Source organism: Cyprinodon variegatus, unplaced genomic scaffold, assembly GCF_000732505.1.
Source record: "Cyprinodon variegatus isolate N-32 unplaced genomic scaffold, C_variegatus-1.0 Scaffold209, whole genome shotgun sequence".
Classification (NCBI taxonomy): domain Eukaryota; kingdom Metazoa; phylum Chordata; class Actinopteri; order Cyprinodontiformes; family Cyprinodontidae; genus Cyprinodon; species Cyprinodon variegatus.
Genome location: NW_015150662.1, coordinates 59,341 through 73,713, shown reverse-complemented (window position 1 = coordinate 73,713; position 14,373 = coordinate 59,341). Strand labels below are relative to the sequence as shown.

The 14,373-nt window shown below is 38.0% G+C and overlaps 1 protein-coding gene across 1 annotated transcript in view; it reads left to right on the top strand.

The window, feature by feature from the left end:
• Positions 1–260: 260 nt before the first annotated feature.
• Positions 261–14,373, top strand: part of gnb1 (guanine nucleotide binding protein (G protein), beta polypeptide 1) — a 32,821-nt gene continuing 18,708 nt past the window's right edge. The window contains exon 1 of the mRNA XM_015380204.1: positions 261–650. The gene's annotated coding sequence lies outside the window, so the exon portion shown is untranslated. The remainder of the gene's footprint in view (positions 651–14,373) is intronic.

Below are 14,373 nucleotides of genomic sequence, written 5' to 3'. Positions count from 1 at the left end.
CCTCTTGCTTGAGACCAATGTTTAAACTTACTTCCGAGTATACTAGTTGCTCACCGTGTTATTATAAACTTTGATTTCATGAATATAACCCATCTGTTGGTTTGGGTATCAGAGTTTCGCAGGTATATGTCATTTTTTTGGGGGGGATATGTTTTGGTTACCGAAGATGGCAGTGTTCGCTGATGTGTAGAAGTGGTCTCCGACCCTCCGCCGTGCGTTGTGACGCTGCCGTCAGCGTGGGGTTTCCCAGCGCTGAATGCAGGGTTACCGCGCCCATCTCTGCTGTTTGATGGCCGCAGGAAGAAGCGACTGAGATCCTGGCGTGAAGGAAGAAACAGAAGGGGACGACGACGGTTGGGAAAGACGAGGAAGGGACATTAGCTTTAGTTGGAATATTTTTTTAACCAAACATTGGGAACGAACAAACGAGGCTTTGGCTCTTCCGTCTGGGTGAATACCGCCTCGTCTCTGCGCCTCTGAGCCGGTGTGTCTCCCCCTGTCAGTGGGTTAAAAAAAAACTGGGTTCGGGGAGTGCCGCTCCTCGGTGGCTAAACTTGATCAATCTGAGCGCCTGGGCTAAGAGGACACACAACATTTAACCGTTTCCAGTCAATGTGATACAAACGACGGATACCTTCGATTGAAAGCGGGTAAGGAACTGTATTTCTACTCATATTTGCGCTTCAGGAAATGCATTAACTGTGTGCAGTTGGCTAGCCTTCCGAGCAGAGAGGATGAACGACAAGGGTTAAACTTGGTTCTCCTCCGCTTAGTTAGCCGCCGTTAGCTTGTCGCTGACTAGTTATTGGTGCCAAGACTGTGGGTGGGGGGGTCAAAGATAAACTTAACTAACTGCCTCGTCGTCAGTGCTAATTAGCTTGCTCTTTTTAAAAGCACAACAAGCTAACAATTCCCTCCAGTTGGCAGAAAGGCTAATTAGCTATTCTGGACATTAATTGCTAGAATATGTGCGGTACTTAAGTTAGCTTAGCACCCCTCCAACGTCCGGGTATCTCCCCTCTCTTATTACCTGTGCTAAACCGCTGAAATATATCTACCAGAAAGCTATTCAGTCCTCATCGTTAGTCAATACATTTGATTATTTCAGTTTTCATCTGTATCCTAGATTTTCTTTTTCCTAAATAGGTTATTTTTAAACATTTTCTCCACAAACCCCACAGTAGGAGCTAACGCTTATAACAGAACATGATTGCAACTAGCACTCTCTGTCATTATAGGGCTAATTTAGAAGATTGCATAACCGTAACAAACACCAGTGGGCTTTGGATTCACTTTCACTCGCTTAGGGCTTTTACAGCATCATGGATTGACAACGAAGGAAGTCTAAAAATGGCTACTTCGCCAGCAGTATCACCACTACCACCCCCACTATTCTGTATCCTGCCCAATAAGTCGCCGGCACTGGTCAGAAAATATGTCTGTGTAGTTTTGATTGCTGATCAGTGCGCGTTTGTGTGTGTATTACGAAAACGGACCAGAACAAAGGTTCTATCCTTATCGTGGATTGGATAAAAAATAATCTGGTTGAAATTAAATCCGGACTACATGCTTTCCAAGTTCAGTTGATCTCACGGTATTTACTTAATTGAATCGAAACTAAACCTGTCGTGCATTAGGAGCATTGAATGTCACAGATTTCTGCTCCCACTAAGTCAACCAGGTGTTTACTCATTGCGTGGAAAATAGTCACCCGATTATTTCTTTTTATATTAAATTAGTTTATAAACAGCTGCTTAAAATCAAACCGACCGCTGTTCTGACATGTAAGAGGCCATTTTAATGGGGTGTTTAGATATTTGTTCTTTAGTATGCCAACCAGCTATTCGACCCTAATCTGAACTTCTTCTTTTAACGATGTGAAAACAAGATTGTCTAATTGGATTTTGACAATCTGTTTATCTTGATCACGGGTCAGGCTGTTGGCGGCTTCGTTGGGCCGCGCCGCTTCATAGCTTCCCTAGAATGGGCACCACCATGTAGCATGGAGCCCTCAGCGGCTGCTGTCATATTGGTTTGAGGCGGATCGAGCATCACTGAATGTTTAAGTTAAGAGTTCGGTGTGTCGAAAGTGGTCTTAGCATCGAGTTGTCACAGGAAGCCATGCTGAGCGCCGAGGGAAAAATCCACCGAGCGCTCGCAAAGTTATTTCCCGGTGACCGGATCCCTCCAGGGATCTCTGTCTCCTCCAGTGGATTACTAGTTGCTTGGTTAAATGATTAGTTTCCTAAAAGAACTAGTCGCATTTACTGGTTCACAAAGATGAATTGATTTAGCCAGTGGGCCCCCTCCCTCCCTCCGCCTCCTCGAATGAATGGGTTCCTGTATTCAGGGCCCAGGCAGCTGCAATGAACAAGATGGCGTTCAAAGCCTTTTTCATCAGCGCTTTTTCTCAGACAGAGAGAGGCAGCTGCCGAGCAGCGGATGGATTCAGCTCTGTCAGCTTCATGCGTCTGATATGTCCCTGTCAGATAAACCTATAGAATGCTTTGTGCTGGATTATTATTATTTTGTTGGATTAATGTTTCCTAGATTATACAATCATTGCTACCAGGTATATGCTAACTCAGGGCAGGGAGGGTGTTGCACATCTAGGCTAATAAGGAATCGGAATAAAACGTGTACCTATGTTAAATATTTTCTATTGCTGTGTGTTGATAAATTAATCCCTGATTTGTAATTAGTGCTTTATGGCTAAAAATGTAATTTAAATGCTTTAAATTGTGGGTTAAACAAAGTTTTGCTTTTAAGTAAAATTACATGTTTTGACTAATTTGTTTTCTTGGCTCTAAATCTCTTAATTAAATGTAAATATGGAAACCTAATGTTATATTTACTAGATTTAGTTCTTAGGGTTTTATATAAATCTCCTTATTGCACTCTGTCACATTAAGCAAAGGATTATACAACCGGCTGTTTTTATTTTATTTAGTTAATGTTTTAAAGTTGATCCTAAAAAGCGTTGGGGTATAAAAACCTTTAGTGTTTTTTTTTTTTTTTCAGTTCAGATAGAGTAGTGTGACCCGAGTGTAACCCATAGTTCAAACACATCTGCTCAATCTATGCTTCTCAGGGGTTCAGCCTTTTTTCCCCCTCTTCCATCCCTTTGGGTTGTAGGGGGGTGCTATAGATTATGACCCTGTGATTTAAACTAGAATCCATTTTTTCCCATGACATTCCAGTAAGGATTATCAACTTGTCAATGTTTTCATTCGTTTCCAGCCTTTTGATACAAGATGTACAGGGGGTTACATTTTTGGGTTTCTGACTTTCATTCATCAGAATTATTGGGCTTCAGTCTTTAATAGTGCTGATTTTTCTTTCTACCTAAAGAAAATGTTCCCAAGGTAAGTTTGAAGCACAATCAATATATATATATCTTTTTTTGTTTGTTACTTTCCAGATATTAGAGTTAAAGTTGAAAGTCTCTTATAAACAGCTCTGCATGAAAAAGGACACTGGGATATTTGATCTTTATGAAATAAGCAGTAAACCATTATGAAATAACATCAAGCAAATTAAAGGGAAACATTGAAATTATTTAGCACTTGACTTGACATGACTCAACAATCCTTTTCATCCATTGCTAGTTAAAGTACCAATCAGTCCGTCAGCCTTAATATGTAGAACACTTAAAACTTTTAAAAGTCTTGTGCAGGGCCAGAAGTTTAAAAGAAAAAAAAAATTAGATTAATAACACATTAGACATTAACTAAGATTGCATCCTTAAGATCTTTTATCCTTACAACTTTTTGTGAAATTAGACTTAGACAGACTTTATTGTCATTTTGTACACAGAGCGCATACTAATAGAAAATTTGTTCAGTACAGCTCTCAAGACATTTCCATTTTTAAAGTGCAGCAGTGATAAAATGTAAACATAAGGCTGGTATATGATTTACAGATTCCAACATTCAGTGCTTTTTTTTTTTTTTAAACCCCATTTTATACAACAGTCAGCAGTCTAATGGTTAAATTCCGGAATCTGCTGGACCTGCATCGGATGCTTCGATATATAATACAGTTTCTCCTTTTTTAATTTTCTCCATTTAAATGCATATACTATTAGAATGTGCTCTTGAAATAATTGTACTTTAGTACAGGGTTTCTTCTCTGTGGTCCTCAGGGCCCACTGTCCTACATGTTTAGGTCTTTCCCTGCCTCCACACACCTGACCTGAATGGAAAGGTGATCAACGGGCTTTTGCACCATTTAAAGGCTGACAAAGGCGGTAATGTGGCCATTTGAATCAGGTGTTCTCGAGTAGAGATGCATCTAAAACAAGCCATTGGCTTGAGTAAAAAATATTAGTGTGATAAAAATATTGCCACTGTTCTGCTACAGCGTTCACTACTGATCCTTTGGTGGGTTGCATCGATTGATCGGCCTTGATTTAGTGAAATCGGCGGTCGGCCAATACTTTAATGTGAAATCAATCTTTTCCCCCAGTTTATCTTCTCCCGCAAAGGCCTGAAAATTCCCCCACTGTCAGTGCTATAATCTATAAATTTCAATTCAGTTCAATTCCGATTAAATATAGCGCTAATTCACAACAAGTCATCTCAAGGCCCTTTACAGAGACAATTCAACCAGATTATGCAGTCAAACTTATTCAAAGTTTTCCATCTAAGGAAAACCAGTTGATCGGATCAACTTATTGACTTGAAGTAAATCCCTCACTCCAAGCATGCTTAGAGCGACAGTGGAGAAGAAAAAATTCCCTTTTAACAGGAAGAAACCTCCAGCAGAACCAGTCTCGGTGTGAGCGACAATCTGCTGAGGCCAACTGGGGTTCAAGGAGGCAGAAGCAGAGATAAAAAAAGAGGCAGAGATTCGAAATGCAACTGCCAGCCTGCTCCACAGACAGCCCCTTCCAAGAAACACACTGCCAGGAAGACGAGCTCTGAGCCAGCTCTCATGTCAGAGCATGAAAGAGAGATCATACAGTTAGTCACAGTCAGAGAAACGGGACTACACTGGAAAAACAGGCCAAGCTCAAACAACCACAATTTTGAGAGTATCTGATTTGCCAAAAATCTGCAATCCATGCACCCTATATTATTTGAATTCCAGCCATCTTGAAGTAAAAGTCTGAATTGCTATGAGGTCTCCAAAGTCAGTGGGTTTTGACTCTCAAGAGTTTAAGCTCAGAAAAAAAGGGCAGGTTGTAGTGGCTTCTGCTCTCACACTTTCATGGTTAGCTTCTGGTTATATTATTTAGAATTGTAATTACCAGAAGATACATATTTTCTGACTGTTGATTTGGAGGACACCACAGCTGTGGAACTTTTTGCTATTGCAGCAGGATTATTATCAGTTAGTGTTAATTAGCACACAGGTTTACATTGCCAACATTGATTTAAAGTGAATCCTGCTGGAATTCTGATACATATGCAGGTCTTTAAATTTTTTTTCTTAGATTTTTACATGTTAAAATTGTTAAAGTGAGGGAAATGGTGTTTTTTTTTTTGTATAAAAGAGATTAATCAATTATATTGAGTTTAAGAATTAGGCATATAAATAAATGGCATGACCCATATAAAAGCCCTGGAAGAATGATGGTTAAAACATGTTTAGAATAAGGTCAGCATATGCAAAGATTCCCATTTGTTTTTATTGCTTACTGTGTGTCTTAAAGTTCCACAGAAAGACACGCCTAACAATTTATTTATTAATCTTTGTCCTACATAATCACCATTACTGATCCATTTGCTTTATGTCATATTTTTTGTTTTAAATCTAATATTTGTTAGGTGATTTGTGTACATTTCTCCTCTTTAAGAACTTTTTAATTTGTCGGAAATAGTCCGACAGAGTTATAATATTCATTGGAAACACTTTTTCTGAACAATGATCCTTGCTAATACAGCTTCGGTTGAATACGTTCCTCTTCCAGCTGCAGCTTGTAGGTGACGCAGCAATCCTGGTGAATCATTTGCTGTTGCAGCAACAGGAGGCAACTTGTTGTACATCTAGTTTAGCATCATGCACCCCAGTATGTTTTAGGATCTGCAACATATCCTAAATTGTCCCTCAGTCCAAGCAACAACCCTCCATCTCTTGGTGGCGGCTGGCATTAAACTATTAGCAGTCGAAGGAGAGATGTAGTCTGCTTTTATGATGGAGAAAACATTAAATATTCCTGGTTTCCTTTACAACTTCATGCAGATTATTACCAATTGTGATTGCTCATTGTTGGTCATACAATTCGGATTTTTTCATTTAGGACTGCTGACGTTTCCACTTTTACAACTGGGTTTTCATGAGAACTAGTTAGAATTCTGGACTATGAGACCTCCTGAATATTCAAACCAAATTGCTCAAACAGTTTTTAATGATAATAGTTAATACTTGTGAAATTGCCTCATTTATTTGCTATAATCACTATTACATTATGTTTTAGATAAAATACTGATCAAACCTAAACCATGATTCATGTAGGACCAATTGGAGCTGGCTGGACTGAATTTGAACGATTTCACCAACATGTCCCTATTACATTTGACACAGATATTTTTAAAGGCAAATCTAGCATAGTAAGGACAGGATGCTTTGTTTAGGGATACTCTTTTATGGTGGATCTCTGAAACTGATGGTGATGAGAAGCAACACAGTGATAATCATCCATCTTTCTTACTTGCTCATTTGGTAGAACTTCTGTCTCTCAAACATTTCAGGTTTTGTCCATGGTACCTTAGGAGAACTGGTAGTTTTTATCGGCCCAATTAAACCTGATCAAACCAATGTGCTGTGCTGGGTTTGATATTTATGTCCAGGGTTCTTTTCACTGCTTTCACTGACCTGCTGACACGGTCTTTTTAAACCCTTACCTGCCTATTTGCATATGTGTATGCGCAATCGGCCTGTTGGAGGACCTATAGTGAGCACTATGAAAAATTTGTCAGTGACAGTAAAGCGTGCTGGATAAGGTGTGCATTTCTAGCCTTTGACCTACAATTATCCAAGGTGGGGGTCCAGCCAATGAGACCCCCAAATGTGAGAGAAACTTGATGAAAACCTGTGCTGAGTCATTTGCCCTTAACATTACCTGCCAGCTGTATTCCAGCTGGGTTTGTGCATTCACAAACCAGAATCCATCTTGTACCACTTATTTGGTTTAAAGACCAATCATGTTACAGTATTATGGTTTAAGGCAGGACACATAGCTGGGATGAAAGCTTGAGCTGCCCAGCCCACATTCAAACCAAAATCAACACACCACAGGATGATGCTGCCGCGATCCCATCTGTTTGTTAGTCGCCACTATTTCAACTTTGAAAGAGGAACTTAAAGTGAAAGTTGTGGTTCCTCATGGTATCTGCTGCTCTTTCATTTGTTACTGTGATTGGCTAGAACCAAAGTTTGTTAGGGCGGTCCAATCCCAAAGGGCATGTCCCAGATCGATTATGTTTAGAGCTAAAACTGAGTGCTACACTTCATTAGTTTGTCTTTCCAGGTTAACATTTTCTTGTACAGAGGAGATGCACTGCTCCAAAATAGTCCAAATATCTTGGATCCCAGTTCATAGGAAATACATTAGTCATCAACCTGTAACCTGCAAACATATTTACTCCCACACTGTTGGTATACATTTGAATGTTTAGTAAAATGATTACTCAATTATCTGGTACAACATTTAAAAACTAGATAAATAAAAGGAGATGTAAAAATTGTAGAATCTAAAAGGCTAGATTAAAAGTTGTGCTGAAACATGATCCCACAATAATAAATTCAGATAGAAGGCACACTTTTTCATATCCGCTTTTACATCAAACTAATCCTTAAAGTAGGTGCCTTATAAGTTTAAGACCAGTGACAATATTTACTGTTAAGGTCTCTGTACTGCCAAATGGCCCAGGAGGTTTTGAAAGTAGGAAAAGACATTAAAACATCAAAGCTTCAGTTTAAACAATAAGTCTCACTTTAACATGGAGTGTTGGTTAAAACACGCCTTTTTACAGTCAAGGGGTAGAATTTTCATACATTTTACAGGGCATTTTCTTTCCTCTAATAATAATTAAAAAAAACTGTCAATTTGAAGGAATTCATCTATTTTTGTCATTTTATGACTGAATTTCTTTGTTTCTGTCTCAGGATGTAGATCTTATATTTCATTCATAATGGTTTTAAAGAGTCTTAAGCTTGAGTTATTGACACATGTAGAAACTCTTTAACAAGAATTATCGCATGCTATGAAAATATATTCCGACTGATTGTTACCCATTCTTACTTTACGTGCATTGTTGACGGCATTCACCCTGCTGCTCTATTAGAAAACAGTGCAATGTTTCGGTCAAATTTGTGATGCGGTTTGCGATTTCTACTCACTTTCTTTTTTCACGTCTACCCTTCGTACACTCCTTGACCTTTAGCTTTAAAGGCTATGGTGTTTGTGTCCAGTGATGTCATAAGCATGACATCAGCATCCAAGTTTGATAGTACATGGTATATAATGGTCAATAATCATTGGACTCCTTTATATTCCCACACTGATGCTGTGATGAGGATCTGTCCTACGCAGTCTTAGGATGCCTGATAGTGTTAGGTATGGGTTGCCAAAACTATCTGTATACTTTTTATTTTTTATTTTTAGTCGATATATTTTCAACACAGCTATAAAAAAAAATGAAGAATTACTTTAAGAATGCACAAACCTATATATTTATAAAGGTTTTATAAAATATTTGAAATCTCATATCACCAATATTGGATTATAGCTCGATATATACTGATCTATAGCAATGCTGATGTTAAACACCCAGGTAGAAGTATTTTTATTTTTCTATTACAAACTAATTCATATGAATTATTACATGTTAATGTATCCTATCCAACCATTATATTTTGAAAATAACATCCTAACTGTTGCTTTGAGGCCCCTTGCTTGAAATTGGCTTTTGCTGCTCTGCTCATCTTCTCGGTATTTTAAACAATACATAAAAAAGGAGAAATCTATGTATGCCAATTCATGAGTTACTTTCTTAATCAAGAGGCTCATATTTTCATCCTATAATCAGTTGGGAAGTCTACCGGTCTTACAATCAAAACTGAAAACTTGAACGATTACATGACAAACATAACTGGAGTTAATCAGACATGATGAAGGAATGTTGTAGATCAACAAAGTTGAATACCTAGGAAGATGAAATGGGTTTTTCTTGTTGCTTTTTTCTTTTCCCAGATGATATTGCTGCGTCAGCGAGTCGTTTAAATATCCCAGGTTTAAAAATATGTTTGGGAAACCTGTGTCTTTCTGCATATAAACTAAACGTTTCAAATTAAATATTGAGTTGAGCTCTTATCTGAAATTGTGGAAAAATTCCTGTGTAATGTTAATTTTCCTTATGTATTCTCACAGGACAGGCAATCTGATAGAAATGTCCTGTAATATTATTTGATGGAGAAAATTAGGTGTGCCAATAGACAGGATTGTCAAAAGAATGAAGATTCACAGAAAGGTTAAAAATATAAAACCGGAAACTAAGAACAAGACACTGATAAGAAATGATTTTATCTTGCTGTACTAGTTGAAAGAACTATAACTTCAACATGTGCTCTTGTACAGCCACGCATAATTAGTGATTCTTGGTCTGCCGTTCGGAAAATCAACTCGTTCTGGGATTTAAGCTTTCAGCAGAAATTCTGTCAAAACACGTCCCTCTATCTTCATCTGTGTGTAGTTGGGGAGGGAATGTTATGTTTTCCCTGTCACCACTTGCCACAAAGCTAAGGCCTCTGTTTTGAATAGTCAAAGTAGCTGGCAACGGAGCCGCTCACAGACCCAAATACAACCTTGTCACCACTCAGGTACTGTAACCCTGTTGTAGGCTCATCACAAGTCCTGGCAGTGCTTTGCATGTGCACTTCCATGCCCACTCTGGTTTGAATAGTTACTGTCTCGCTGTCTATTTACATTCAAACCCTTACATTTGACTGCCACAGGGAAAATGTGACCAAACCTGTATCGCAGGATGATTGGAATAACAGTGCAAGTGAGGTTGCTTTCTCTTTAAAGCATGGCAGGCCTCACTAATTCTGGCAAAATAGTGGGGCAACTGTCATGTGACTCCTTACACACTCGTGTTCCTATCTCGCAGGCTTTGGGAGCAAAGAGGGAGCGGAATGTTTATTAATGCAATCAAAGGAGTGTGTTTTCTGTTTTAAATAGTCATGCATTTAGCTTAAGGCTAGCCTGACTTTTTTTTTCCTCCCCATTTTAAAACCAGCTTACTGTTAATCAGAGAGCACAGATAAGCAGCAAATCATACTTTCTTGGTTCGCATCCTAAAGTTCTTTTCATATAAATCTGTAGATTACTGTGATTTAGCACAACACATATAAAATAAGATGGCTTCATGTTTATAATTTTCTAGTGATGGTGTTGTTCTCATTATATCCCAGTGAAATAATCAGAAGGCTTTTTTGTGGTCTGTTAGAATCTGCTCACGGCCTACAGCAATGTTTTACTGATCAATTGAACCGTACTGTCCTTCTGATTGTTATGTTCCCCATCTGACGTGACGCACAAAATGCAGCATGATTGAAAGAACTGGTTTGGACAGTACAAGCAAATAATATAGAGGGAGCTAGATGGGATGGATACAAGTAAAAATGTATAAAAAAGGTATTTCCTAAAAGTTGTGACTGGTCGATAATCTACAGCAGAGCTACAGCAGATTACTTTAATTATGTTTACTTTAATAAAGCTGACGACTCTGGGTTAATTTCCATTTGGAGCCAGGGTAATAACAGAGGCAAATTTTAAAATGACAGTAATATAAAACAGCAGTCGATCGATTATATAAGCCTTTAAACTAACATGTTTGTGTTCTTTCCTCTAAGGTTATTTGCAATGAAGAAGTTCTTGTGTGCAATGCGTAACAACGACCTTTACATCTAAAATGCCTTCTACCAAAAAAAAAAACAGGGTTGTAATCAACCAGCTTTATTATCTTTAGGGAAAAGGGAAGTAGTTTGTTTGTTTGATAAAACTCTATGTAAAAATTCATGGTAAAGCTCTTCAATTTCTCTGGCTGGATAACTTGAAATGTTAGTTTTATGGTGTATGAGCTCAGAAAGAAAACACAAACCCAACAAAGCTGTATAATAAGCTGACAAGCCATTAGCTTAAAAAAAGCTAATTGATTTAAGGAAAGTAGAAATGCTAAGAAGTGTTATCTAGCATTACTAATCAGAATCCCAGCTCCTAAAAAAACAAATCTGCATAAATGTAAAATATAACAGGCAGAAATCACCGACCAGACCAGCCCCTTTCCCCCCCATTTGGTAAATTTGACCCTGTTTTTTAACAAAAGCAAAAATCTGCATCTACACGGCTCTTTAGAAGTCCAGTGAAAACTCTGTAAATCACATGTCATGCCAGCTGGTATAGTGGTAATGCTGATCTTAATGGGATTAAACCTTAAACTTCCTGAGTAGTGTAAAGCAGTGCCAGGTTAAGGACTCTCCTTAGCAACCATCTTACGTTATTTATCATACACCTCCTGTCATTTACAAGTATACTTTGCCTATGCGATGTTGTTAGAGTACAAGTATTTTATTGCAAATTGCTCATTTAAACCATGCCTCTTCAATTTGTACATGCACCAAACAACTGCATTATTTCACAAATAAAATTTCCATTCATTTATTTCTCTTTGAACAAACTAGCCAAAACAAACCGATCTGTGAAATGAAACCTATGCAGAAAAGAGTTATTTGTAGATGCGTCACTAGTGGGTGGTCACATTTTCCCCCTAAAGGTTTATGAACCAAGCTACATATGACTTAAGTCATGGATCAGCTTACAGTAGCAGCTTTAAAGAGAATATTATTAGTCAAGTGATAGTATAGTTTATATAGAGCTATGCTAGTCAAACACTCTAAACCCTTTGCACTAGAGATGTGCTGTGCGTTCACACTCTTAAAGCAATGAATCTTCCGTTTGGGCAAATAGGGTTGGGTGTAGGGCTGCAACTAAGCATTATTTTGCAAGTCGATTAATCTGTTGATTATTTTCTTGATTAATAATCAGATAGCAAAAGGTTCCTTAAAGAAGAATTTTTACGAAATTAAACCAGGTGAAAATAAATCTTTTTTTTCTGCGTGGTTCTTTCTGGATGGTGTTTATTGACAGACAGTTTTTTTTTTTTTTCTTGCATGCTATATATATATATGTTTTTTACAATGTTGGTATAATTACTGCTCTAATTGAGTCGCTCTGTCAGCTAAAGGCATGTTTTAGAGTCTCTATACTCCAGCTTATGATTAATAATTACTAAAATCAGTTGACAATTATCTCAATAATTGATTAATCCAATTGTTTCAGCCCTAGTTGGATGTCTTGCCCTGGTGAATGCACCATTTTACAGGAGGTAGTTGGGATTGAAATCACTAATTTTTAGATAGCTAGATATTGTCTAACATAATCTTGTATGAAGGGACTGAAATGTTACTATATGTTTAAATTCCTCCTAGCTAGAACATATATTTTACTCATTTTACTTTAAAAAAGGTCCTTACTCGTGAACCTTTTTTTCTAATGTCCTATTGTAAAAAAAACGCTGTAATGTTTATTCAGAAATCTGCACCTAGACTGAATGGAACATGTCAGCACTGTGCCAGAACATGTAGCCCAAGGATTATGCTCCACTTTCAGTGGACCAAAATGGGTTATGAGCCCTAAAGCCTTTAATGTTTAATTCAACCATTCTTCTTTTATTAAGCAGTTCTTTTGGATATTGGGAGTAAATATACTTTTTTTTTAAAGGTAGAATTCCCACCCACATCCCCCCACTTCTCTAAAGAACATATTGCCCAAATGCTCATTTTGAACTGAGCAGGAAATTGGACATTTCTGATGTAATGAAGCTCTACAAAGGGAGTTTGCAATCACTTTATTCTTTATTGTGCTGCAGTTGTCATGTTATCCGGTAAGGAAGGGAAAGAGACAACTTAAAGAGTAGGAATGGGGCTTTTAAAAAATGTCCAGAAGCATTCCCTTCTGTCTTCCCTGGCTGCATCATCAGCCCTGTTGTTCCTGCTGCTTTCTTTGTGACCTGGTTGTGTTTCAGCAACATTTACCATGCATCACTTCACCACAGCACTTAGATGGACTCTCATCCACCAACTGGACCACAAGAGGGAGGGGTGGAAACACACATCCACTTAAAGCATCATATTGCTTGTTATATACTTATGCAAACCAGCCAAACTCAGCATCCAGGAATTATACAGAAATCTCCTTTTCACTTAAACCTGTATTAAAGAGATCTATATAGTGTAGGTATTTAGTTTTTTTCATATGTTAGCTATTATAAGTCATGTTTTCATTTTAGATTTGTTAAATTTAATTGATCATTGCATATAGATTTTATTTATACTAGCTTCATCTGCTTGTATCTGTCGATACATCCGTTGTTTTTACATTCAGTAATGTTAATTATCATCCATCCATCTTAATGTTTTTGTTGGCAGAGGATTAAATAGTTAGAAAATGTAATATTAAACAATAACATAAGCTTGTTGATGCAGATTCTCGAAATATGCATCAAGGAAGAAGATATTTCCCTTATGTGTTAAAATAAATGCAAACATTCACAAAGCCTGTACTTAAACCTAGATTATTTGTTCAAACCAAGCAGAAGTTCCTGCGGCTGAGTGCTGTGGAAACCATATTTGTCTGTTTTGATTTCGTCCTGTGATTTCTCTGTTTGTTACCAGACAAATCTGTTTCTCTTTGCCTGCCTCTCCAGATGTTGAGTGTAACCAGTTACTGCAATCTAGGTGACTGCATTGCTTGATTTAAGTCCTGGGCTGGACATTGGCAAGTGAAGAAATGGTGAAAGAAAGGGGGGGAAAAAAAAAACACAGTGATTGTATTTGTAAAGTGTGTGTGCTCTGTTGCCACATCCGCTGAATGTTTTGACAAAGGGAAGAGAGATGTACTCGGTCAGGGAACACCCATGAAAAGGAAGCGTCTGCTCTTAAATGCCTTGTTCTTGTGTTAAGGTGTAGAGTTAGACGGGTAATCATTTGTTCAGGGAACTAGAGACGGCTACAGGCTCACTTCAGAAACCACCCGCTAACTTGCTGCAATTTAAAATGTTTGTAGATGCAACAAATGAACCGCAACCCAACTGGCATTGTGAGGAACCCTGTCTTGCACTCAGGAAATTGAGAAGAAGAGTTGAGAGAAGCAGGGCTGGATGCAGCATTTCAAGAAAGCACGGGGTGGGGCAGCTGGTATCCAAACAGGAGGGTGTAAATTATTAAGGTCACCGTTCTTAAAGCACCTTCACAACACCACTTTGTGCAAAGAGATCGCCTGGAAGCTGACGAAGTTAACAAAATAAA